Source organism: Hyperolius riggenbachi, chromosome 5 (genome assembly GCF_040937935.1).
Source record: "Hyperolius riggenbachi isolate aHypRig1 chromosome 5, aHypRig1.pri, whole genome shotgun sequence".
Classification (NCBI taxonomy): domain Eukaryota; kingdom Metazoa; phylum Chordata; class Amphibia; order Anura; family Hyperoliidae; genus Hyperolius; species Hyperolius riggenbachi.
In genome coordinates, this window is record NC_090650.1 from 419,710,240 (window position 1) to 419,722,750 (window position 12,511).

General features: G+C 46.6%; 1 long non-coding RNA gene across 1 annotated transcript in view; it reads right to left on the reverse strand.

Moving 5' to 3' along the window:
• LOC137517882 (uncharacterized) overlaps window positions 1-12,511 on the reverse strand; it is a 39,566-nt gene that overhangs the window by 724 nt on the left and 26,331 nt on the right. The window contains exons 2-3 of the long non-coding RNA XR_011020705.1: window positions 4,749-4,843; window positions 1,470-1,587 (exon numbers count right to left, since the gene is read on the reverse strand). This is a non-coding gene — a long non-coding RNA (uncharacterized lncRNA). The remainder of the gene's footprint in view (window positions 1-1,469; window positions 1,588-4,748; window positions 4,844-12,511) is intronic.

Here is a 12,511-nt window from a genome sequence, read left to right on the forward strand (position 1 = left end):
CACCTCTCTGCAAATTTGTGCTTTAAAGTAGTGGCGGCTAGTGGTGCATGACCAGATTGAGAGCTCAAAGTGCCCTCTCTGGCACTCGTGCCTTAGGTTTCCCACCACTGCACTGACTTGTGCTAATGCCTGATGCACATTTTTGTGGAAAGGCCAGTTCTAGCAACAATGGGGACCAAAGTAATCTGCCCACCCCTCCCCCCGACCCCTTTCCCGATGGCTAACGAGCCATCTGCCAGGCCCTCCACAGATCTCTGCCCAACTTTATTGTGTTCCTGGGGTCCCTGCATAGTTCTCCATTGATCTGCGTGCTCTTGTCTTCATCCTCACCGGATGTCTCTTCTCAGTGATCCGACCTCCCCTTATTACAAAATTACATTCAATGGATCACTGAGAAGATGCGACCAACAGGAATGAAGATGAGAGGGAACGGACTAAAGGAGTAGCATGTCAGTATGATCACGGGAGTTGCTTGGCTGCCAAAAGACTTTGCAGGGGCCACCCCGAGGGGACCTGGGGAGACAGCAATGGGCCAGGTTGCCCCATGGTAGCACCGACCGTTTGGCAGGCAATTGTGGCCATTTTCTACAGAGTTTCAGTAAGATGAACAAGGTCAGGGTTGTATTGCGAAACAAAGGTTGTGCAGGTTAAAAAGACGAAAGCACATTGAAATAAAATGAATAAGTAGTAATCAGCTTAGTCTCCGCCGGCTGTCATACCCCTGCTTGGTGTAAATTACAGACACAGACATTGTCAATAGTAATAAAACATGACTGATGTTTCTACTGTAACATTGCCTCCGACCAGGCAAGAGCTCATCCTTTGTATCACACTGTTACATAACCCTCCCCTCCAAAAAACACAACACAACTTTTTAGGGGTTTCTGTTACCCTATGTTTTTTGTTTTTCTCATTTACTTATCTTCTGAAGAAAATTAAAGCTCAGCTTCAGGACGTTTATCTTATTAATCCTCCCCCCCCCCCCCCCCCACACACACACACCACCTAGCCTAGTTATAAAATGCTCTAAACCCGCTCCTTGCTCAACTGAGGGGGTTCTCAAGTTTAAGGGCCATTCAACCCCATTCTTTGATTGGACAACCTCAGTTGTCCTGGACTCTGCAGCTGAAACTGATCTCTCCCCTAACAACGTTTCCTGGGACCCTTTTATCACGTTCCAGAAACACCCATACTGAGCTGACAATGTACTCCCTGTCAGCGGTGGGCCGAAATTTCGCATATGAAATTTTGCACCGAAATTCACAATAACGCATCGTAATCATAATGCGACATATCATATTTGAATATCATTCAAATATAAATGGCACTGACCCTTTATTTGGTATGGTCACTTTCAGTGATAGTTACTTGAAGAGTGTAACACACAAACCAAGAATATACGGTAGTAACAGACTATAACTATTAGGTGTTAATGGGCAGCACGGTGGCATAGTGGTTAGCGCTCTCACCTTGCAAGTGATGGGTCCCCGGTTCAAATCCCAGCCAGGTCAACATCTGCAAGGAGTTTGTATGTTCTCCCCGTGTCTGTGTGGGTTTCCTCCGGACACTCCGGTTTCCTCCCACATCCTAAAAACATATAGATAAGTTAATTGGCTTCCCCCCCAAAAAAATTGGCCCTACACGATACATACATATGACTATGGTAGGGACTAGATTGTAAGTCCCTCTGAGGGACAGTTAGTGACAAGACATTATACTCTGAACAGCGCTGTGTAATATGTCAGCGCTATATCAATAATTAAACAAATAAATTTCAGAGAAAATCAAAATTAATTTTGTATGTAATAGTAATATTTCATAATATGGCGTAATTTTTAAAATATTTTGTTTTTACGAAATGTCGCGTAATTTTGTGCCGACTTTAGTGGTTAATAGCAAATCCCCCGTACAGGCTATTGCTATATATGTTAAGGAGAATAATGGGTACAGGTAAAAAAAAATTTTTTTCAGTTTTTGAGAAAATAGATTTAAAAAAAAATGGTTTTCAAACTGTCATTTTTCGGAGTTTAAAAAACACTTTTTCTTTGCATTGGTACAATCGATTTTCTCAAAAACTACAAGGTCTTTTTGGAAAATTCTTTTATCTTGTACCCACTATTCTCCTTAAAGGACATCCGAGGTGAAAATGAACTGATGTGAAAAACAATTGTATCTATCCTCCTTCTCCTAAACATGACTTTTTTTTAGATAGACCACAGTTTTATTTTATATTCATAACTAGTTTTTAAGTTTTTACTGTTTCATTGTCTCTGCTCAATGACACCTTTATTGAAGTATGCCAGAGCTCAAATCTATGAATTTTTGACCCTATTTATCTCTTTCCTGCTCTCAGAAGCTATTTACTGGCAGGAAAGTGTTTTATGGCTGTAATTACTTATCAGTGAGGGTTATGCTATAGTCTAACCCGGTCCCGACCCAGACAGAAACTGTCACTTGCATACCTGATGTTTAACTCTTTCAGGCAGAGAAAGAGAAAAAGGAACACAGCCTAGTTATTTGTGTGCTAGGCACTGTACATACACATTTTTATCTAGTCATGTCACATGTCACCTCGGTTGTCCTTCAACATATGTGGCAATTTTGGTAGCAATAGCATGTATGGTGGCTCTGCTATTCACTGCCAAAGTCGGGACAAAATTACGCGAAAATTATGCAAAATATTATGCAAAATTGCAAATGACTATGCAAAATCAAATTTATAAATTGTAATTACGTATAGGCATAATTGCGAAAATGTAGACGAAAATGTGCGTAATCGTAATTAGCTAGTCACGATCATCACTATCCCTGTCCCCACATGACATACTGTGTAGCCCCCTACTCCACCAATCAAAAGACTAAAGATGGTTTGCCATCAGATTCGACCAACAGATAGATCCCTCTCTGATCGAATCTGATCAGAGAGGGATCGTATGGCTGCCTTTACTGCAAACAGATTGTGAATCGATTTCAGCATGAAACCGATCACAATCTGTGGTGGTGCTGCCGCTGCCTTCCTCCCCCCCCCCCCCCCCCCACATACATTACCTGCTCCGTCCAGCTCGTGTCCCCGCTGTCACCGATGTCTTCTTCTCCGCTGGGTTCCGCGTTCCGGTCCGGCTGGCTTAACTTCTTTCTGTCCGGGGAAGTTTAAACAGTAGAGGACGCTCTACTGTTTAAACTTCCTGCCGGGACAGGAAGTGAAGCCAGCCGGACCGGAACGCGGAACCCAGCGGAGAAGAAGACATCGGTGACAGCGGGGACACGCGGCGGATGGAGCAGGTAATGTATTGCCGCTGCATTGCGTCGGTCGTCGGGCATTCGAACACCGCTATTGACGCACTCCCGACCCACTGGCGATCGAGAAAAATCTTCTGCACGGACGGCTCGACTGATTTCGGACGGAAATCGATCGTTCTGTCAGCGTTTGCGCAACAATTTCACAGCAGATTCGATCACAGTGATCGAATCTGCTGTATATCGGCGGGGAAATCGTTAGGTGTATGGGCCCCTTAAGAGGGATAGGTCAGGGGCTGCTATCACCACTCACATCTGATTGGCAGTGAGGGGTTGACTTCTACAGTTTCTACAGTAGAATCTCATTACTCTGATATAGTAAACTTCTGGATATAGTAAACTCAGACCTCAGGTCCCAGCAAATGCGTTTGTAAATATACAATGTATAACCAGTTCTGATATCGTAAACTTCTGATGTAGTAAACTGCTTTTTCTGGTCCCGCGGAGCTGGAAGTGAGAAACATTTGGAGAGCCATATCTATTTCCTTTTAAACAATACCAGTTGCCTGGCAGTCTTGCTGGTCTTTCTGGTCTGCAGCAGCTGAACCTAGCATGCAGCTAATCTTGTCAAATTTTTCCCAGAAACATCTGATCTGCATGCTTGTTTATGGTCTATGGTTTACTAGAGGCAGAGGATCAGCAGGACTGCCAGGCAATGTGCATTGTTTAAAAGGAAATAACTATGTCCGCCTCCATATGTCTCTCACCTCTGGTTCTCTTTAAAGAGAACCAGAGATGAAGCACCCTCTTGTATTTTACCTTATAAATCAGTGGGAACATGACAGTAAACACCTAATCTGCTCTTTGTTTCATTGTTCTCTGTTTAATATGACTGTTATCACCTCTGATAAGAATCCCCGACTGAGCACTCAGTCTGGCTTTGCTACAGAAAGATTATAGCTGAGTCTGTCTTCTTTGGTGTCTTTTCAAGCCCAAGCCTGCCCCCTTGTGGCTCTGCTATAATGACTCAGTTATAATTATTCCCTGCAAAGCCAGACTGAATTCTCAGTCCAGGATTCTTATCACAGCTGATAACAGACACTTTTACAGTGAGGATGAAACAGAGAGCATGGTAAGTGTTTTCTCTAATGTCCTTACTGAGATATATGGTAAAATACACAAGGGTGCTTCGTCTCTGGTTCCCTTTAAATTCTTCCTCCTTTACCTAACGTAAGAGGCATGGGCACTCTATAAACATGTTTTCCCTTCAATAAAGCTGCCATGTTTCTGACAGGACTCTGGAGGTTAAATCATATGGCTGGTTTACATGCAGACAAGCTTGGTTGGGCTCTTTGATGTGCGTGTTAGGTTTCACTCTCAGTTAATAGCGGGAAGCAGACGGTAATGTCCTGCCTGTAGACACACGCATGTGACGACGTTTTCATACATTCACTTACAGGCCATTTCAGAGATTTTATTCGGTTTCATACAAGCCAATGTTTATGACTCACCAACAAACAACCCTAATTGCTCCGGGCTTCATTTTATCAGTCAAACTCCATTTTTCGACCATTGATCCCTTCTGGTTTTCTGTCTCGGCTTTCTGCTGTGGTAATAAGAGAAGTCCGATTACTGGCAGGTCACTCGCGGATCGCATTACTGCTTCCCAGTCACATTGAGAATTACACGAATCCCTGGCTACCTATTACAGTGAGGTCATCCTAATGAGCGGGTCGGGCCATGCGAGGTCCGGCTTGTCAATTGTAAGTGGTTTTGTTTCGTATTTCTCTTTAGAGCATGACATTTTTTTGAATTTATGGTTGAACTCTGACAAAACGGATAAATCGATGTAAAATCTGCCCTTGTAAAATGTGGAAAATTATCAAAGAGTAGAGATGGCCCAATAAGATGCTAGTTCCCATTTTGCATGCAAATGTAATACAAATTGTATGCAACTTGAAATTTGGCGAATTCTATGCAATTCCTGGTATGTTTGATTAGTCCAATTTCTAGTTGCGTGCGCCATTCAGATTCGCTCGCCATCAGGCTGCCCAAGGAGAGCTTAAAGGAAACCAGAGATAATTAGAAAAAAAAAATCATACATACCTGGGGATTCCTACAACCCCCACCGGCCTGATCGCTCCTTCAGCGCCATCCTCCACCATCCATGGATCTTCCTTAAGTGGTCAGTTTGGGCCTACTGTGCATGCGCGACCTGGGAGCGAGATGGGGAGCATGGGCATCTGCACTGCGCATGCGCCGACTGAGCAAAGATACCGAGGATATAAGGGGGCAGTATAAGGGGTATACAGTCCATAGGGTATCATGTTCCTCTCAGTTGTTGACAGGGCCCCTTTTTGCACGGTTGTTTCCACTTCCCCCGGTAGGATGTAGAGTTTCCTCTCCTCCTTACCTGTGGAGGTGGAATCTAAGATGTGGGCGGAGAGTCTCTGGAAGTGGGCGGTCCTCACAGGTGAGTATTTGCTGCAGTGTGGCAGGAAGTGGGCCTCATCCTTCAGGACCCCCTGGTCACACTGCCTGCACAGCTCCTCCTCCTGGGGCTTCCATGTCTACCTGTGTTCCAATGTCTCTATCTCCAGACCGTGGGTGCTCGCTGCTCAGATGGTACAGGCTCACAGTCTGTTTCTCTTTAAGGATTTTTGTTATCACGGCCTATTGAGGAAAAAAGGAATTTGGGCTCTTTTACATACAATGCAGAAGTCCAAATACGGAGACATTTCTATTTTCGGATCCTGAATCCTTTCCAATCGGTCATCTTGCTTCTTGTGTATCATTTTCCTGCCAAGAATGACCGTTTATGTCACCGGCTCAATCCCCCATCACAGAGGCCCCGGCCGCAAACTCCTTCCAAGTGAGGAAAGTAAATAATATAAATTATTTTTTTCCCGGTCAAAAGTGTCACGACCCAGATAAAGCCAATAGCTGCCGGCGGCTTTGATGCCATCTTCTCTATTACCACATTGGGGTTTTTTAGAACTTAAAAGCGAAAAAGCGAAACAAAGCCCATAAATTCAAGATTACAGCGTGTCTGAGAGACACAATTCTCCGAGTCACCGTGACCCACACTTTAGCAAACAGATACACCAACAAATAAGAAGTTATAAAACTAAAAACTTTTCCCTCCGTATAATGCAGCCAAGGGAGACGTGCCGAGACGAGGAGCAATTTTGCCTTAAAAGTGTCATTTTCTTTCTGCAGAATTCTTACGAAACGAGTAAATTGCTCAGAGATGAAATGTATGCTGGTGCTGAGGCCTTGATTGGCTTCTTCCTGATGTATTGGGCGGGGCGATTAGGAACAGTGTCTCCGGCAGACACAGAATACAAAAGCAATGATCCACAGGTGAGGTGGTTTACCGGTCAGATGTGGCGCTATGCCAGGCGCTACGCCAGCCTCCATGAGGGTTATCTCGGTCTCCACATATTTTTGACACGCCTAATTTGGTGCCATCCTTCCATCGCCCCACTACTCTATTTCGTATGTGAATTGTCTCTTTAATGTGTTAATGATAGGTGTAGGGAAATAGGAGAGAAGGGAGAAGACCTATGTTTGCTTATCGACAGACCTTTTGTGTTTGTACTGAATTACAGCATACTAAACAACCTTACCCTTTGAGGTGGAGGTCTGTAAGTCTAAGGCTGCTTTCACACCAGAGCCCTTTTCCTGCGTTTCAACACAAAGGCAATTCTTTGGTTTAGCCAAGGTAAAATGAAAGTCCATAGACTTTCATTTTACCTTTCACACCCGACGCTGCGTTTCGGTGCGTCGCAGTTCGACGCACCTGGGAGTGTTGAAACGCCGGGAGCTGGCGTTTTCCCGTCGGGTTCAATTAATAGTTACCGCTGCTGATTGCGTCATACCACAGATTCCCAACGATACGCTGCAGGCTATTCAACGCGTGCAGGAGATTTGAAAGAGGCCTAAGTGAATCACGATGTGCAGGAGACTGAAATAGGTTACCGTTTATAAATAAGTAATTTGGAAAAAACCCTTTTCCTTAACCTATTGGGGACCGCCGTAGGTTGAATCAACGTCCGGCAGGTGGTGGTACCCTTCTGACCGGATGTTCATTCAACGCCTGCGCTAAAGAACCGCTCCCGACGCAATCGTGCGCACCCGGAGGGGGAGATTAAGCTGTCATATGACAGCTGATATCTCTCCCGAGTGATCAGCAGCCATCGCGTATGGCTGCTGATCACGTGATCACTACGATCGCCGTCGGATCGTAGTGATCACTTTGACAGCGGTGGCGGCAGGGGGAAAAAGAAGAGGATCTACTCACCCCCTGCTGTTCCAGCGATGATCGGCGCCCCCCTCCGCTCTGGCCGGCATCTCCGCTCCGTCTGACGTCAGCGCCGGGTCCCAGCTTGATGACGTCATCAAGCCGCGGCCTGACCTGAGCGTCATTTGGAGCGGAGATGCCGGCTGGAGAAGAGGTGGCTTCTGCGGCTCATCGCTGGAGCCTGGAAGGTGAGTGATTGCTTCCAGATACAGGGGGGGACACCTGCCTCCATGGGGGACACACAGCCCAGCACACCACAGACGGGATCCGGCAGCCCGACCACCCCAAACGCGCGCACCCCCCTCCACCGCAAAATGCCCTGGTCCTTAAGGGGGGTTAGGCGGCCAGTCCCGAAGTGGTTAAGGGTATCTCTGATGGAAATGATGATTTATTTTCCAAGAGCCGAACAACTCCTGAAGAAGTGAAGCTTTGTCCTTCACGAAACGTGTCGAACTGTATGGTCGGCCTTGATCTACTTACCTTACCTTGAGCACTTTAATTTATTTTTTGATGATTATATGATGTATTTATGGTCTTGGTCATTCAGATAGAAAGATATGTCCAATTAGACTTGTTGGCAGCGTTTTCTTCTTGATTAATATGGTGTAGATTGATACTATACTGGACTTGAAATGCATGAAAAAACGCATTAGTTTGCGTTCTGCAATGTGCGTTTTTAAAACCGCTGGTCTTGCTGCATATTTTTTCAAAACACATTTAAAACACACATAATGAGAGGTATTGCGTTTTAGTGCGTTTTGTATGCGTTAAAAAAAAAACAAAAAACAAGTTCCAAGTTCCATACAATTTGCATCTGGTTTGCATTGATTTTCATCTCATTGACCATCTCTAGTTGTTAGGTGAGTGCTGGACAGTTCCTGGTGCTGAAATGGTGCAGCCAGAGTCACCCAGACAGATGAGATGACACATGAACTTCCCCCAAGCTCTGGTGGGAGTCTTGAAGAGGCCCTGTAGTGACACATAGTAGACTCTAGAAAACGATTCAGGATTTACACTTTTACATTCCTTTATCTATTTATTGTTGTGTATTGGTATGTGATGCTTAGCCTGGGCTGTTTAGCTATTCAGAATTCTCCCCCAGAACATTCTGGCAGATATATTCACCGTCATGCATTATGATGCATTATATTCACTGTTTTCAGAATTTTTTTACCTGGTGTGGTGTGATGCCCCGGAAGACCTCATTTTGCCATTCGGCTGACGCTGGAGCATACACACCTTTATGTCCAGCATGCACGGTAACATGCGGCGACCGGAAGTCATGTAAGTCTATGGCGCCCCACATATTTTAAAACTATTCTTCGCATGTATTTGCGTTGCGCATGCACAGAAGCGTATTTTGACAATACATTTCCGTGCAATTCTACCGTCCGCCGCAGGAAGAGAGCATCACTTCCTGTTTGGCTTTCAGCCAGAAGGGAGATTACCGTGCATTACCGCGGTAATCTCCGAAAGCTATTTTTTAGCGTTGTGGTGCGATGCGTTCATTGCACCGCAAGGATGGTTACAAGTGTGAAACCAGCCAAAAGATATGGCCCCCCGGGATAAAATTTTGGAATGTAAATAAGGGTGAGGAAAACTTTTAAAAAATAGGTAAGCACTGATTAAATATTTTATAAATACACATTGTTAAAAAGAAACACACACATTGCACATTTATTCTTTACGTTAGTTTTACTACAATTCCTCTTAAAGTAAATCTCTGAAATGTAAAGAAAGAAAAACATTATACACACCTGGGGCTTTCTCCAGCCCCCTTCAGGTTAATCGGCCCCTCCCAGTCCCCCTCCATTGTCTGGATCTTTCGCTACGGGTCCCGGTTACTCGACCAGTCGGGGAGTAGAGCGCATGTGCGGCATGGGCGCGCACCCTGTTGCTCTCCCGCTGTTGGAAGCGTTCTGTGCCTGTGCAGTACAGTGGACGGTGGGACACGCGCGGCCGGACTTCATCTGCTGGCCCCGACTGGCCAAATAATTGGGGCCCGTAGTGGAAGATCCAGATGGTGGCGGAGGACAGTGAGGGACCGATTAGCCTGAAGGGTATCTCAGGTACCCTTTAAGCTGTCCCATAAGTTGCCTCGATTTGTCTAAATCTACTCTACAGTTTGTTTTAGGTTTTGTGGTACTCCTATTTGTTAGAGTTGGGCCGAACCTCCGATTTTAGGTTCGCGAACCGGGTTCGCGAACTTTCGCGGAACGTTCGGTTCGCGTTAAAGTTCGCGAACCGCAATAGACTTCAATGGGGATGCGAACTTTGAAAAAAAAAATAATTATGCTGGCCACAAAAGTGATGGAAAATATGTTTCAAGGGGTCTAACACCTGGAGGGGGGCATGGCGGAGTGGGATACACGCCAAAAGTCCCCGGGAAAAATCTGGATTTGACGCAAAGCAGCGTTTTAAGGGCAGAAATCACATTGAATGCTAAATGACAGGCCTAAAGTGCTTTAAAACATCTTGCATGTGTATACATCAATCAGGTAGTGTAATTAAGGTACTGCTTCACACTGACACACCAAACTCACCGTGTAACGCACCGCAAACAGCTGTTTGTACTAGTGACGGCCGTGCTGGACTGGTGCGCACCATGGCGAGAGTGCAGGTTTTGGTGGCTTTACAGCCCATATGGTCGGCCTGGCTGATGTAGCTGAATGACAGAACAGTGACTGTCCAGCTGATCAAATTTGGTCTGACCACAATGAAGCAACGACCTTATTATCTTTTGTGTGCCCCCCGAGACACTCATCTAGGCGCCGGTCATTGCTTCATTGTGATACGCAAGCCCCTTCACCACGGCAAGGTAATGATCACGAAGGGGAATGGGCGCATGTACATGCCTTTTCTTTTGTTGTTGCAGCTGCCCTCAGTGCAGCCAGAAAAATTAGGCAGTCATGTACACGCACCATAAAAATTATTACAGCGGCCGCTGCTAGCAGCGGCCTAAAAAATTCAGCAATCCGCCTGGAGTCCCGGACCCTGTTGGTGGTGGCGGAGAAGGTAGTGAAGCGGCCTGCAGGCAGACATGCTGTGAGGAGGGACTGGGAGCGACTTAGTCTTTTTGGGGCAGGCCAGGCAGCCAGTCACACGGCGTGCAGGCAGAGATGCTGTGTGTGCGGGGACTGACTTAGTCTTGGGGCGGGCAGCAGCCCTCCGGGATCCATGCCTAATTCATTTTGATAAAGGTGAGGTACTTAACACTTTTGTGACTTAGGCGACTTCTCTTCTCTGTGACAATGCCTCCAGCTGCGCTGAAGGTCCTTTCTGAGAGGACGCTTGCGGCAGGGCAGGAGAGAAGTTGGATGGCAAATTGGGACAGCTCTGGCCACAGGTCAAGCCTGCGCACCCAGTAGTTCAAGGGTTCCTCATCGCTGTTCACAGCAGTGTCTACATCCACACTTAAGGCCAGGTAGTCGGCTACCTGCCGGTCGAGGCATTGGTGGAGGGTGGATCCGGAAGGGCTACGGCGAGGCGTTGGACTAAAGAACGTCCGCATGTCCGACATCACCATGAGATCGCTGGAGCGTCCTGTCTTTGACTGCGTGGACACGGGAGGAGGATTAGTGGCAGTGGTACCTTGCTGGCGTTGTGCTGTCACATCACCCTTAAAGGCATTGTAAAGCATAGTTGACAGCTGGTTCTGCATGTGCTGCATCCTTTCCACCTTCCGGTGAGTTGGTAACAGGTCCGCCACTTTGTGCCTGTACCGAGGGTCTAGTAGTGTGGCCACCCAGTACAGCTCATTCCCCTTGAGGTTTTTTATACGGGGGTCCCTCAACAGGCAGGACAGCATAAAAGACGACATCTGCACAAAGTCGAATCCAGTACCCTCAATCTCCTCTTGCTCTTCCTCAGTGACGTCAGGTAAGTCAACCTCCTCCCCCCAGCCGCGAACAATACCATGGGAAGGTTGAGCAGCACAAGCCCCCTGCGACGCCTGCTGCGGTTGTTCTCCTGCCGCTGTCCCCTTCTCCTCCTCCTCCTCCTCCCCCAAAGAAACACCTTGCTCATCATCCTCTGAGTCTGACTCGTCTTCTGCACACGACCTCTCTTCTTCCTCCTCCTCCCCCCTCTGTGCTGCCGCAGGTGTTGAGGAAACAGCTGGGTCTGATGAAAATTGGTCCCATGCCTGTTCCTGCCGTAACGGTTCCTGGTCACGCTCATTCGCAGCTTCATCCGCCACTCTACGCACAGCACGCTCCAAGAAGTACGCGTAGGGAATTAAGTCGCTGATGGTGCCCTCACTGCGGCTCACCAGTGTAATGATCGCTGCTGCAGCAGGTGTTGCTGGAAGTAGTAGTGCTGCAGCTCAGGCAGTTCTGATGTCTTTCCATGCAAGCTGCATAGCTTTGTCTGTCTTTCCCTGCTGTCAGCTTGTGACTGATTATCATTCACCTGTGTGGGAATCTGCATGTCTGCTCCCATTGGATGACCTCAGTATAAAGATCTGCTTCCTGCAGGGTTTCCTTGGGTTTTCATAGCTTCAGCCTAAGCCTGCCTTGCTGTCGCTTTAGCCCCCGATCGTGTTTCTTGTTATAAAGATACTTTGCTGGTCTTTGCATCATATATTGGTTCATTGCCAATATATATGCATACCAGCACGTTTATTATTTTCCTTGTATTTGTGTTACGTTGATACATCAGTGTCGCTGATGTATACGTACACGAACTGTTTATATCCTGTGTGCAGTTAGTCAGCTTTCCAGCACGTTTTGGTAGGTTGCGCGTACCGTGACCACCCGTGCTGAGGTAGTTACCCTGCTCCTGGTTCTGTTTGTGGATTGCATTCATCTCTGCGAAGAGATAACGAATCCTTCTGAATCCTGTTCTGTTACTGTTTGTGGATTGCGTTCATCTCTGCGAAGATATAACGAATCCTTCTGAATCCTGTTCTGTTACCGTTTGTGGATTGCGTTCATCTCTGCGAAGAGATAGCGAATCCTTCTGAGTCCTGTT